The sequence below is a fragment of the Balaenoptera ricei genome, chromosome 4 (assembly GCF_028023285.1).
Source record: "Balaenoptera ricei isolate mBalRic1 chromosome 4, mBalRic1.hap2, whole genome shotgun sequence".
Taxonomy (NCBI): Eukaryota; Metazoa; Chordata; class Mammalia; order Artiodactyla; family Balaenopteridae; genus Balaenoptera; species Balaenoptera ricei.
Window position 1 is genome coordinate 56,199,800 of NC_082642.1, and position 15,522 is coordinate 56,215,321.

A 15,522-nucleotide genomic window follows, 5' to 3' on the forward strand; every position below is an offset into this window, starting at 1 on the left:
CAAGACTCAATTCAAGCATCACTCCTTTTGGAAGACTTCCCTGAGCTGTCCACATTGAGTTAAATGCCCCCTCCAATACTTTTTTCCATTACACTCTTTGACTACGCCCACCCTAATACTCTGAAACCCAACTGTGATCACTGATGTTCTTCTTTTCCTTTCTAGACTGTGAGCTGTTTGACCTCTTCCAACTCCTTCTTTCCAAAGCCCAATCCAGTGCCTGGCACAGGTATTTCAATGAATGAGTAACTGAATGAACAGAGGAATGGAAAAATGAATGCTGTTGTCTTCTTGAGGTAGCACCTCCCTACCCAAGGGCCTTCTCTAGAGGTCTGGGTCAATGCTCTTGGTCCTGGGCAGCCCCTTCAGGCTTTGCCTCCTAACTGCCTTCTTCAACCTACCTGACCCACCTGGTTCTAGCTGTAACCCAACTGTCCCTTTCTCTACTGAGTCCTTCATACTTGGTGCTCCATCTGGACAAGTGTTGCCCAAAGTGTGATACCCAATAATTTTTAGGTGATACTCAGACAAATGTATTTTGACAGTCTTGTATTTACATTCATATATCTGGCAGCAGAGAATGAGCACATAAAACCTGTAATTTCATAGAGAATATTGCTCAGGATGAGACAAATGTAGTAGTGCCATGGTAATCAACCTTACCTGGACCTCATAAATCAGGGGTGGGATGCTCAGGTATAATCATAAGTGTTCCAAGCCCTCAATAACTGAACCATTTGAAGCACAGACAGCCAGGACTCACACCAATAGGGAAGAACTCCCATTCACTGAATTCTACAGGCACCTCTGTGTTTTATTCAGTGATATGTTGAAATATCACTTCCTGAAGTTGAGTATGTAATATACATTTAAATAATACAGATAAAACAGTAAATATCTTTTGAGCTATCTAAATATATCCTCATGGGAGTTCAGCTTTTTAGTGGGTTACTATAGAAACTGACAGATTTGTCTCATTGATGTAGATCCTCATCTTTGTCTGAAACTATCAATTAGAATTTCTAGCTATTTTGATCCAAAAGTTCCATTGTCATCAACAAGAAACTTATATTCAGCCATACATTTTATACATTTTGATTTATTATATTTTTCATTTTTCATTTTTAAAAGTTTAATAACTTTGTTTTTTATAGAATTTACTATATTTCATCAAATCTAATATACCACTGATAAGTAAAACACATCATTATTTCATGTGCTACTATAATATGATGATGCCAATTACAATTGCAAGATGCCATTGATTCTAAGATACATCCAAATTTCAGAGGCGTTAAATTATTTTTAAAATTGATAAAATGTAGTTTGTGTATACTTCACTTCTATTTTAGCAGATAATACTTATATTCCATTTATCATAGTGATATAAAGCTTCCCCCTCGAATGAATTTAATTTAAAAACAATTCATTTAAAGAAAAATATTATGTAAATAGGAGTAGAGGTGGTATACAGTATGGCAAAATCCTGGAGGTGGTAGCCAAGTGACTGTGACTTGGACAGAAAGCCTAGACCCAGATACTGCCCCTTGCCCTACCTGCCAGCTCAGGCCAACCCGACCACCCTCCAGCACTGTGCCCAGATCCACCTGAGGGAGAGCCTGGGTCCTCCACTGAGAATGGGAGAGGAGTTTGAGGTGATCCCTATGCTCAGGTTGAGGAATATGGCTATCATTCATTGAAGGTATTTTATGAGAATGAAAAGAAATTCCTAGGAAATAGACTCATTATAGGTACTGGAATAATGTGGACTTGCCTCTATTTAAATAACAGCATACTCGGAGGTTTCTGTTTTGTTTTCTTTTGAACCCAAGAAATAAGTAAGGAGGGGAAAAGGGCACTTCAGTCTCTGTTGCTTGGCAATTTATTCACTGATCATGGCTACCTAAACCCTAAACACTCAGTTTCAGTGATTATCAAACGAAAGAATGGTCAACTTAGTTCTTCATAATAGATTTATCAGTTGAGAATAACTATGAATAACTTGAAGCAAAATGTATTTCATTGAGAGAGTAGAGAAGTAGCTGATTTCCTTATTTCAGAATAGGAAAAGTGAAGAGAAATCACTTTAGAGGGAGGAGGGAAAAATGGTTAAGTTTCCATTGGGGAAACTCTATGTTTTGTACAGCAGCTACCTGGCTATTGCAGATTTGTGTTCATCATGCTTCCAGCTCTCACTCTGTGCTAGATCCAGCCCTTGGACTGCTGTACACATTTCTCTGAGAGCTATGCACAGAAGGAACCCTATGACTTACTCAGTGCTTATTTTTGAAGATTATTATGAATTATTAACCAGATGCAATAGTGCATGAGGTCACAAACCATATAGGTGCTACGGCTCGCCTGTTTTTGCAAACTTGATTTTGAAGTTTTTAATGTAGGTGTAATTGAGAAGATAAATTGAATACATATGCATATTCTAATAAAGGTATTCTTCCGAGTCAGCAAATAATCACATCATAGTAAGCATCAATGAACCCATTACAGTATAATAAAATGGGAAAGTCTTATAATAAAAGATTATTTATAGCCTATTGGTTATTAGTATAATTTTTAAAATGTAATCAGAAACAATTAGCAAAATTGATAATATTGGAGATGCAGCTGTTTCTACTCACTAGCACAAATAATACTAGCAATAATTCTATATAGTAATGTCAATTGAAAGCTAAATCTCTTCCAAGTTCTTTGTTTATCTTTATGGGTGTTTTTGTTTATCAGATCATTGCTGCATTTTTTTTTTTTAAGACTCTACTGAGTCAGTTTTATTTATTTATTTGTTTGTTTGTTTATTTATTTGTTTATTTATGGCTGTGTTGGGTCTTCGTTTCTGTGCGAGGGCTTTCTCTAGTTGCGGCAAGTGGGGGCCACTCTTCATTGCGGTGCGCGGGCCTCTCATTATCGCGGCCTCCCTTGTTGCGGAGCACAGGCTCCAGACGCGCAGGCTCAGTAATTGTGGCTCACGGGCCTAGTTGTTCCGTGGCATGTGGGATCTTCCCAGACCAGGGCTCGAACCCGTGTCCCCTGCATTGACAGGCAGGTTCTCAACCACTGCGCCACCAGCGAAGCCCCCATTGCTGCATATTTTACAAGAACTACTTCCTGGTATTCATAAAAGTTACTGACATCATACAGTAAATTTTGAAATTTATTCTAATTTTTGAAATTAGAATAAAATTTTAAGAATAATCCAGTCCTGTATCCTTTCTCCAAGCAGATGTAGTGGTCAGAAAGCCAAATATATTTAGAAAGTAGAATCACTGGGATTTGGTGTCTTAGGTCAGGTTCCCTAGAAGCAGAGCCTGAGACAGGGATTTGGGTGCAAGTGGTTTATTAAGGGATAGGCCTGTAAGGAAGTGAGAGAAGCAGGATGGGACAGGAGAAATGTCAAGTAGGATGTGAATCAGATGGTCTTTCCATGGCCTGATGAAGGTGGAGGGATAAATTGCACTGTAGAGGATAGCTGTGAGCCTTCATAAGCCAATATTCACAGCAGCTGGGGGGTGGGTGTAGTGGCCAGGAACAGGGATCTGCTTGGAATACTAACAGCAGTAAATACATCATCTGGTGACTGGAGGCAAGGCCCAGGTGGGGAGGGACAAAGATGGCTCCCAGGTTTGTGGCTTGAATAAGTGAATGGATTCTTGTATATAACAGCAACACTCCCCCCATAATACCAAAAATCTAAGATTATAGAATTGTGAAAAGATTCTTCATTTGTAAAGAAATTTTCCTTTAGCTTTTACTTTCTGGGTAAAAATAACAACTTCTTGACATATTTGCATAGTTTTCCATTAAAAAATATATAAACTTTTAAAAAATGTTTGCTCTTTTAGAACTTTTCCATTTATTCTGCTTCCTGTTGAAAATAGATCCCAACCGGTTCTAGGACTCTAATAATTGAAGATTCACCTAGGTTCAATCCCAGTATTATGTTAGCTTTTAATGAAAAAGTAGTTATGTGTTGTTCTTATGTATTCATCCTTTACTCCAGAGGTCATTGAACTATGGTCTGTGGGCCACATCCAGCCTGCAATCTCGTTTTGTATGGCCAGAGAACTAAGAGTTTTTACATTTTTAAAGGGTTACTTAGGAAAAAGAAAAGAATATTCAACATGACTGTATGACTCACAAAGTCAAAAACATTTACTACTTAGCCATTCACAAAAAAAGTTTGCCGGCGCCTACTTCCCATTCATTAGGACCTCAAACTTTTTTCAGAAGTGTGCTGACTCAACCTATATTTTAAAGGAAAATCTGTTATTCAGAAACTTTAAATTAATAAGTGATTTATGGAACCATAAAATTAAAATTATTTGTTATAAAAGGATTCATCACAGAATATATATACATTCTAGCCCATCTGAAAAATTATCTTAATGGACTTCTTTAACAAATTTAGAATCATTCATTTTAGGTAAAATATATATGCATAATTTGTTCTCTGTTTTATAAAATATTCCCACCTGTTTTGTGATGATCGTAAAGAAATTGAAAAATACAAATAGATACAAAGGTTAAAAAATCACCTGTAATTTTGCCATCCAGAGTTAACCACTGTTAACATTTGGCTACATCTTTTTCTAGGCATATAACCATCTAATTTTTTAAATGTGGATCACATTGTATGTATAATAATATACCCTCTTTTATTCATTTAATGTTATAATTTTCAAAAGCATCTTATTTGACTGCATTTATTCCACAGACTGAATATGTCACAATTTATTTAAATGTCTTCCCATTTTTTGACATTTAGGTTGAAGCTAATTTTTCACTATCGTAAATTCCACAATGAACATCTTTATGCATAAATCTAGATCCTCATTTCTGTGTCCTTAGGCTACACTTTTAAAAGAGTAACTATTGTCTCTCTTCCCATTCTGTTCCTTGTCTTCCTTATAAACACATTCTTCTTCCTCCTAGATCTATACATGATAGGGCTCCTCAGGGCTAGAGACTTGGCCTTCTCTTCCCACTCTATTTGTCTCCAGAGGATGTCACCTATATCCAAGCTTTCAAATACCATCTATATGCTGAGACTCCCATGTTTACATCACCAGCCCCAGATCATTCTCCTAAGCTCCAGACCTATATATCCAAATACCTTCATGTCATCTCCACTTGTATGTCTTATACCACCTCAAACAGAAAATGTCCAAAAAGGAGTCAATATTTCCCTTCCTTCTGCTCCCCTGCCCAAACTCCCTCCTAATTGTCCAATTCAGTAGAGAGACATCACCTTTCCACTAAGTTCCCTACAATAACAACCTGGAAACCATCAGTGACATCTCTCTCTCCCTAACCACCCCCATCTATTCAGTCTCCAGGCCCTGTTGAGTCTACAATCTAAATATATCTTTAATATTTCTATTTCGCTCCATCTCCCCAACTCTCACCTAAGCCACAGCCATCTCTTTCCTGGACCACTATATTTGCTTCCTAATCAGTCTCTCTGCATCCACTCTTGTCCTGCTCTAGCCTCTCCCCACGCAATTCTCCACCATGGAGAAAGTTTCTAAAATGTCAGTCTGCTTTTACAACCTCTAAGTAGCTGGTAGGATGAAGATCTTCATGGCAACCTCTCCTCACCTTTCCACCTTCATTTTGCCACTTTCCCTGAACTCTTTTGCTCCAACCTAGTGGTTTCCTTTCAGTTACTCAATTGTGCTAAGCTTTTTTCAGCCTCAAAACCTTTGTCCAAGATGTTCCTTCTGCCTGTAAGACCCTTCCCTCCCTCTTCAGCTGACCAATCCATCTCCTGACCTTCCCCCAACACACAACACTACCTCCATGTGCCTCTCGGTGTCATATCTGTCTACTTTTTGGTACTTATTATAAATTGTAATCTAAATTGTTACATATTTTTTTCCTATGTAATGTCTTTTTCTCCCATACAATGAAGTTCCATTTTGGGGCAAATAGTATTTGTCTCTTTCACCTCTATATCTCCCAGTGCCTGGCATGTAATAGGTGCTCAATAAACATTTGTTGAATTAACAGATCATGGAGTATGAACTTTGTAAAGACATTTAAAAGATATTATCACATAGTATTTCAGAAAGGTTGTATGAACCAATTTATAAGCCCACCAACAGTGTATGAGTGTTCCTGCGATCACACCCATCCTGACACTGACTGTTGTAGTTATAAATAATTTTTAAACATTTTTACAGGCAAAATTTTACCTCATTATGATTGAAATTGCCTTTCTTTGATTACTAGTGAAGTTGAACACTTTACACAAATTGATAGCCTCTCATATATTTTCTGTGATTTTTAAAATTCATGACATAATGCTTTTATTGAACCATTTTTGTTACAATATTTTGGAAACTTATTTAGATTAATTATCTTTCTACCTATAAAACAGTGCCACCAAACCTGCTTATCTTCATCTGAAGGTCTGGACAGATCTAGGAAATACTCCTCCACAAGGTTTATGTTTAGTCATTGATGATTTCCCCTTACCTGGGATGCTCATGTAATTTATCATGGAAACTGGGACACTTTTGAGAGTGAGGGAGGGTGCCATTAATAATTATGCCAAGACAACAGGTATAAAGCAGGACTGTCCTGTACAAGCCAAGATGTTTGGTCTCTCTAACTCATTTTCATATAGACTTAGAACTCTAAGGACATAGGGCTCAGAACAGAGGTCCAAGTGGTGATCCAGGGATAAACTGAGGATAAACTTGCTTTTTGTTCTGGATTTTAACCCAGATGGCCCTGTACTGTGCTGTTCAGTGATTCAGTGGCTCACCCTGTGACTTCCTGTTGTCCCTGCTGCCAACTTCACTCATTTACCTCACCTACCTGACCCTTGGAGGCATCTGATAATTTCATACAACTCTCCTTTCATGATGAGGCCAGTGGCCCAAAGAGCTACAGGGACCACCTTGCCCATAAATGCAGAGCTGGTCAGAGGCAAAGCCAAGTCTCTTGGAAGAGTTCTCTCCTATCCCACCTCACCGCCTCCTTCTTCACTTTGAATGAATTCCCCCTGCTCACATTGCACTGACAATGCCAGCAGCTATTTTCTAATTTTAGAGTGCTTCCAAAGTTATGTCAAGAAGTGACCAGAATAGAGTTTTCACCTCCTAGAACATCCTGCGAGGATGTTCCTCTTTGACAAGCATAACACATCAAAGTACAAGGCACGCAGTTTCTGAGCACTTCGTCCCGTATCGGGTAATGTGCACGTGCGCTTCAGTTCCCATCACTTGTAACGCTTCCCTGAGCTCATGCAGTGCGTCTACAAACTTTCCCAGCTTTTCCTAAACGTCTTTTTATGTAATTTATACCCTTCAATAAAGCTCAAAAAATAAATTCAGAGTTGCTTGCAGACTTGCATTTTCAAGAATTGTGAGGAACTTACGGAAAGTAGAACCTGATGACAGAAAACTTCTGGAAAAAGATGGAGAGTTTAGACAAGTTGAATTTGTGTCAGTGCCATCCAATCTGAGGTATGACTTGATTAGTAAAAGAACAGCAGCCTTCCTCTTCCAATCTTGTCAACAGAGAACAAATTTCCTATCAGTGGAGTTCCTAATAGAGCCTACGTGTACTGCTGTGCACTGAACAACTCCAGGGGGCATCATTTACATTGTCATCTATGCAAATGGTGCCAAGTGGTCCCTCCTGGCAAGGACCTGTGGTGCAGTTCACAATCCTCCTGGCACTGTACAGGGCACATTCTGTGCGGCCCTATGCTAAGGTCCTGACTGACATCCTCTGTGTGACTTTTCTCTGATAAAGATGCTGTCCCTTTGTCACAGTTAGAGTTGCTTTCTTCACCAATGCCTACAGATTTTTCAGGGTAATCTTCATTTCAAACATGCATTCACCTAGTTTCTGTAAGTGCTGTAGTATTTGTCAAGCCAAGTGTCCTGGTTTCAGGTTTAGAAAATAGGTCATTGGAACTCTCTTTTAAGGGCTGAGTTTTGCCCACATTTTGCTATTTCATTTATATTGAGGAAAAAGTAGGAAATAAATGCAATCTCATGGTTTGCTAGAGAATCAAAACATTTCAGATGTTAATGTTTTTTTAAAGTTTGTTTTCATTAAAATATAGCTCTATAAATGGAAGAAAGAAAAAAAAATTATTTTAGGTGTGTATAGGATCCATCTCCAAAATATCTACACATACAGACTAATAAGTTAAGATCAACCCATTTGCTCTACAGAAATAAAGGAGAAACACCATGTATTCAACCTACCTAAGGGAGATAGACCTTGGTTTTGAACTAGTAGAGGAACGAACCTTGTATCTCCCAAGAAGGAACATGATAAAATGACGCAGAGACATTTCCAAAGGGTTTTTAAGCTGGAAGAAGCCTTTTAGTGCATTCACTTATTCATTCATTCAATTAATTCTTACTATTTGCTTAACACCCTGGTCATGAAATCCAGCCCCTTCATGAGGAAACTGAGGTCACAAAGGCGGTTAGAGACAGGGCTGGAAAGAAAGCCCAGATGTTCTATATCAAGGACACTTCACCCCATAGTCCTGTTAAATATTCCCATGTAGTTACACTCAGGTGATGAAATAGGAGAGCATCTGTGTACTGCGTGTGACTTGCATGTAATTCATGTAATAAAGATAAAATACAAACCCCTCTGCCAGCCATTTCTTTATTACTCTAAATGCCACAACTTAGAGAAGGTTTAGCATTAAGGCTAATATCTTCAGAATTCGTTTGGGAATTTTGCAAATATAGTAAATCTTTTTTTTTTAACATCTTTATTGGAGTATAATTGCTTTACAATGGTGTGTTAGTTTCTGCTTTATAACAAAGTGAATCAGCTATACATATACATATATCCCCATATCTCCTCCCTCTTGAGTCTCCCTCCCACCTTCCCTATCCCAGCCTTCTAGGTGGTCACAAAGCACCAAGCTGATCTCCCTGTGCTATGTGGCTGCTTCCCACTATCTATCTATTTTACATTTGGTAGCGTATATATGTCCATGCCACTCTCTCACTTCGTCCCAGCTTGCCCTTCCCCCTCCCCATGTCCTCAACTCCATTCTCTACGTCTGCGTCTTTATTTCTGTCCTGCCCCTAGGTTCTTCAGAAACTTTTTTATTTTTTTTTTAGATTCCATATACATGTGTTAGCATACGGTATTTGTTTTTCTCTTTCTGACTTACTTCACTCTGTATGACAGACTCTAGATCCATCCACCACACTACAAATAACTAAATTTCATTTATTTTTATGGCTGAGTAATATTCCATTGTATATATGTGCCACATCTTCCTTATCCATTCATCTGTTGATGGACACTTAGGTTGCTTCCATGTCCTGGCTATTGTAAATAGAGCTGCACTGAACACTGTGGTACATGACTCTATTTGAACTATGGTTTTCTCAGGGTATGTGCTCAGTAGTGGGATTGCTGGGTCGTATGGTAGTTCTATTTTTAGTTCTTTAAGGAACCTCCATACTGAACTCCATAGTGGCTGTATCAACTTACATTCCCACCAACAGAGCAAGAGGGTTCCCTTTTCTCCACACCCTCTCCAGCATTTATTGTTTCTAGATTTTTTGATGATGGCCATTCTGACTGGTGTGAGGTGATACCTCATTGTAGTTTTGATTTGCATTTCTCTAATAATTAGTGATGTTGAGCATCCTTTCATGTGTTTGTTGGCAATCTGTATATCTTCTTTGGAGAAATGTCTATTTAGGTCCTCTGCCCATTTTTGGATTGGGTTGGCTTTTTTTGATACTGAGCTGCATGAGTTGCTTGTATGTTTTGGAGATTAATCCTTTGTCAGCTGCTTCGTTTGCAAATATTTTCTCCCATTTTGAGGGTTGTCTTTTCGTCTTGTTTATGATTTCCTTTGTTGTGCAAAAGCTTTTAAGTTTCATTAGGTCTCATTTGTTTATTTTTGTTTTTATTTCCATTTCTCTAGGAGGTGGGTCAAAAAGGATCTTGCTGTGATTTATGTCATAGCGTGTTCTGCCTTCTGCCTATGTTTTCCTCTAAGAGTTTTATCATGTCTGGCCTTACATTTAGGTCTTTAATCCATTTTGAATTTATTTTTGTGTATGGTGTTAGGGAGTGTTCTAATTTCATTCTTTTACATGTAGCTGTCCAGTTTTCCCAGCACCACTTATTGAAGAAGCTGTCTTTTCTCCAATGTATATTCTTGCCTCCTTTATCAAAGATAAGGTGACCGTATGTGCATGGGTTTATCTCTGGGCTTTCTATCCTGTTCCATTGATCTATATTTCTGTTTTTGTGCCAGTACCATACTGTCTTGACTACTGTAGCTTTGTAGTAGAGTCTGAAGTCAGGGAGCCTGATTCCCCCAGCTCCATTTTTCGTTCTCAAGATTGCTTTGGCTATTCGGGGTCTTTTGTGTTTCCATACAAATTGTGAAATATTTTGTTCTAGTGCTGTGAAAAATGCCATTGGTAGTTTGGTAGGGATTGTATTGAATCTGTAGATTGCTTTGGGTAGTATAGTCATTTTCACAATGTTGATTCTTCCAATCCAAAAACATGGTATATCTCTCTCTCTGTTTGTATCATCTTTAATTTCTTTCATGAGTGTCTTATAGTTTTCTGCATACAGGTCTTTTGTCTCCTTAGGTAGGTTTATTCCTAGGTATTTTATTCTTTTTGTTTCAATGGTAAATGGGAGTGTTTCCATAATTTCTCTTTCAGATTTTTCATCATTAGTGTATAGGAATGCAAGAGATTTCTGTGCATTAATTTTGTATCCTGCTACTTTACCAAATTCATTGATTAGCTCTAGTAGTTTTCTGGTAGCATCTTTAGGATTCTCTATGTATAGTATCATGTCATCTGCAAACAGTGACAGCTTTACTTCTTTTCAGATTTGTATTCCTTTCATTTCTTTTTCTTCTCTGATTGCTGTAGCTAAAACTTCCAAAACTATCTTGAATAACAGTGGTGAGAGTGGACAACCTTGTCTTGTTCCTGATCTTAGAGGAAATGGTTTCAATTTTTCACCATTGAGAACGATGTTGGCTGTGGCTTTGTCATATATGGCCTTTATTATGTTGAGGTAAGTTCCTTCTATGCCTACTTCTGGAGGGTTTTTATCATAAATGGGTGTTGAATTTTGTCGAAAGCTTTTTCTGCATCTATTGTGATGATCATATGATTTTTCTCCTTCAATTTGTTAATATGGTTTATCACACTGATTGATTTGCATATATTGAAGAATCCTTGCATTCCTGGGATAAACCCCACTTGATCATGGTGTATGATCCTTTTCATGTGCTGTTGGATTCTGTTTGCTAGTATTTTATTGAGGATTTTGCATCTATGTTCATCAGTGATATTGGCCTGTAGTTTTCTTTCTTTGTCACATCTTTGTCTGGTTTTGGTATCAGGGTGATGGTGGCCTCGTAGAATGAGTTTGGGAGTGTTCCTCCCTCTGCTATATTTTGGAAGAGTTTGAGAAGGATAGGTGTTAGCTTTTCTCTAAATGTATGATAGAATTCACCTGTGAAGCCATCTGGTCCTGGGCTTTTGTTTGTTGGCAGAGTTTTAATCACAGTCTCAATTTCAGTGCTTGTGATTGGTCTGTTTATATTTTCTATTTCTTCCAGGTTCAGTCTCAGAAGGTTGTGCTTTTCTAAGAATTTGTCCATTTCTTCCAGGTTGTCCATTTTATTGACATATAGTTGCCTCTAGTAATCTCTCATGATCCTTTGTATTTCTGAAGTGTCAGTTGTTACTTCTACTTTTTCATTCCTAATTCTATTGGTTTGAGTCTTCTCCCTTTTTTTCTTGATGAGTCTGGCTAATGGTTTATCAATTTTGTTTATCTTCTCAAAGAACCAGCTTTTAGTTTTATTGATCTTTGCTATTGTTTCCTTCAGCAAATATAATAAATCTTTTCCCCACTTCTTCTTACTCTTTATGATTTAAATATTTCAGTCATGCCTTTTCTCAAATGTTGCCTTTACAGATTAAAATCCTATAAATAGCACTGACCCCTAAGGAAGATGATCTCATCCATACCTTTAGACTATTATTCCAGTTTCCTATCCATGCCAAAATGAATACCCCTATCTCAGGGTGGCTACCTTCTTAAAGGATTTGTTTTGGGGGGAACTTAAGTCATCTAATTCATAACAATGTGAAATTCATTTTCTGAGGTGTCTATACTCTTCCTTTAGACAATGAAATCCCTCAACTTGCTGATTATTGCTGAACTTGTTGACAGTTGAGGAGGTTGACTGGAGTACCTATGAGCAGAGGGGAACAGCTGCTCTTGCCAGCTGCCTTTTCCTCTGCATAGACATAAATACTGCCCAAAGAGGCTCTGCAGGGCAGGAGACAGAGAACTCATTGAGGTTGCTGCAAGGAGACCCTGTCTGATATTTTTGCTTAGTCAGTACATCTGTATGCATCTGGACCAACGGATGCTGAGCTCTTAGCTCAATGACTAAGAGCAAGGATTCTGAAGCCCATCTACCTGGGTTCAAATCCTGGCTCTGCCACCCGGCTTTGACATTAGTTACTTAACCTTACTGTCTTCAGCTTCCTTACCTATAGATGGAGATACTATTTTTTTTTATATATACATATAGGGTTTTTGAGGATTAAATGTTACTATTAATAATTCCAGCAACAAATATCAAGTTCCTATTCCATTCCAATTACCATGAACAAGATAGAAATGGCCCCTTCCTTCATGGAATTTAGAGTACTTTTTCATACTAGGAACCCTGACCCATTTAAGGGTTGTGAAGTCAATGGTGAAGTGTGACCACATTTTGTTTTCAGTGACTTAGGATAAAATTTTACAAAATAAGAGTTTTAGGAAACTTTAAAAATATTTTTATATGTATGTGTGGCCTGGGTCTTGATATAAAATGGATTTCTTGATTCTAGTAAAGAAGATAAGAAATTAAACAGCAACCTGGATTCAGCATATGTGATAAGTTCAGTGAGTGTCATGGTGACACAGGAAAGTCACATGATCCCCTTTGGGTGGGTATGAAGAATCAGTGAAGCCTTCCAGGAGGAAGTGGCATTGAAACTGAGACTTAAAGGATGAGTAGAAATTAACCAAAAGAAGTTGGGGGAATAAACAAATACTTTTTTTTTTTTTTTTAAACATCTTTATTGAAGTATAATTGCCTTACAATAGTGTGTTAGCTTCTGCTTTATAACAAAGTGAATCAGTTATACATATACAATATGTTCCCATTTCTCTTCCCTCTTGCATCTCCCTCCCTCCCACCCTCCCCATCCCACCCCTCTAGGTGGTCACAAAGCACCGAGCTGATCTCCCTGTGCTATGCGGCTGCTTCCCACTAGCTATCTATTTTACATTTGGTAGTGTATATATGTCCATGACACTCTCTTACCCTGTCACATCTCACCCCACCCCCTCGCCATATCCTCAAGTCCATTCTCTAGTAGGTCTGTGTCTTTATTCCCGTCTTGCCACTAGGTTCTTCATGGCCTTTTTTTTTTTTTTTTTCCTTAGATTCCGTATATATGTGTTAGCATACTGTATTTGTTTTTCTCTTTCTGACTTACTTCACTCTGTATGACAGACTCTAACTCCATCCACCTCATTACAAATACCTCCATTTCATTTCTTTTTATGGCTGAGTAATATTCCATTGTATATATGTGCCACATCTTCTTTATCCATTCGTCTGTCGATGGACATTTAGGTTGCTTCCAGGTCCTGGCTATTGTAAATAGAGCTGCAATGAACATTGTGGTACATGACACTTTTTGACCTATGGTTTTCTCAGGGTATATGCCCAGTAGTGGGATTGCTGGGTCGTATGGTAGTTCTATTTGTAGTTTTTTAAGGAACCTCCATACTGTTCTCCATAGTGGCAGTATCAATTTACATTCCCACCAACAGTGCAAGAGTGTTCCCTTTCCTCCACACCCTCTCCAGCATTTATTGTTTCTAGATTTTTTGATGATGGCCATTCTGACCGGTGTGAGATGATATCTCATTGTAGTTTTGATTTGCATTTCTCTAATGATTAATGATGTTGAGCATTCTTTCATGTGTCTGTAGGCCATCTGTATATCTTCTTTGGAGAAATGTCTATTTAGGTCTTCTGCCCATTTTTGGATTGGGTTGTTCGTTTTTTTGTTATTGAGCTGCATGAGCTGCTTGTAAATCTTGGAGATTAATCCTTTGTCAGTTGCTTCATTTGCAAATATTTTCTCCCATTCTAAGGGTTGTCTTTTGGTCTTGTTTATGGTTTCCTTTGCTGTGCAAAAGCTTTTAAGTTTCATTAGGTCCCATTTGTTTATTTGTGTTCTTATTTCCATTTCTCTGGGAGCTGGGTCAAAAAGAATCTTGCTGTGATGTATGTCATAGAGTGTTCTGCCTATGTTTTCCTCTAAGAGTTTGATAGTGTCTGGCCTTACACTTAGGTCTTTAATCCATTTGGAGTTTATTTTTGTGCATGGTGTCAGGGAGTGTTCTAATTTCATACTTTTACATGTACCTGTCCAATTTTCCCAGCACCACTTATTGAAGAGGCTGTCTTTTCTCCACTGTATATGCTTGCCTCCTTTATCAAAGATAAGGTGACCATATGTGTGTGGGTTTACCTCTGGGCTTTCTATCCTGTTCCATTGATCTATATTTCTGTTTTTGTGCCAGTACCAAACTGTCTTGATTACTGAAGCTTTGTAGTATAGTCTGAAGTCAGGGAGCCTGATTCCCCCAGCTCCATTTTTCGTTCTCAAGATTGCTTTGGCTATTCGGGGTCTTTTGTGTTTCCATACAAATTGTGAAATTTTTTGTTCTAGTTCTGTGAAAAATGCCAGTGGTAGTTTGATAGGGATTGCATTGAATCTATAGATTGCTTTGGGTAGTAGAGTCATTTTCACAATGTTGATTCTTCCAATCCAGGAACATGGTATATCTCTCCATCTATTTGTATCATCTTTAATTTCTTTCATCAGTGTCTTATAATTTTCTGCATACAGGTCTTTTGTCTCCTTAGGTAGGTTTATTCCTAGATATCTTATTCTTTTTGTTGCAATGGTAAACGGGAGTGTTTTCTTAATTTCACTTTCAGATTTTTCGTCATTAGTGTATAGAAATGCAAGCGATTTCTGTGCATTAATTTTGTATCAACAAATACTTTAAAAAAAAAAAAGAAGTTGGGGGAGGTTGGGCAGGAAACAGTTCCTTTAAGGGCAGTGAGGAGCCCTGGTGTGGGAGGAGGCGTGGGGGGTGGCAGTTGGTTAATGAAGCAAGGAGAGACTTGCTCAGATTTGCATTTTAGAAAGGCACTCTGGCTGCTTGCTGAGAATGGGCAGAGAGAGTAGGGAGACTGTTTAGTAATTTCAGGACACAGTGGTCTAGACTAGGGTGGGGACAGTGGGTATTGAGAGGGACAGGACCTGGTGATTGATGGGGAAAGGTGCCAGTCTGGGATGACACCCATCTGACTCACATGTCTGACACCTAATTTACAGAGGTTGCAGGGGACAAATCTAAGTCTGTAAGCCCCAAGCCCCT

General features: G+C 38.3%; 1 protein-coding gene across 3 annotated transcripts in view; it reads left to right on the plus strand.

Moving 5' to 3' along the window:
- The window catches only part of SCHIP1 (schwannomin interacting protein 1), a 155,840-nt gene that overhangs the window by 13,681 nt on the left and 126,637 nt on the right, over positions 1-15,522 (plus strand). The window contains exon 1 of one of the 3 annotated variants that reach the window (XM_059920461.1): positions 166-229. The exons of the other annotated variants lie outside the window; for them this stretch is intronic. The gene's annotated coding sequence lies outside the window, so the exon portion shown is untranslated. Of the gene's footprint in view, positions 1-165; positions 230-15,522 lie in introns of those variants that run through there. 3 annotated transcript variants of the gene reach the window in all.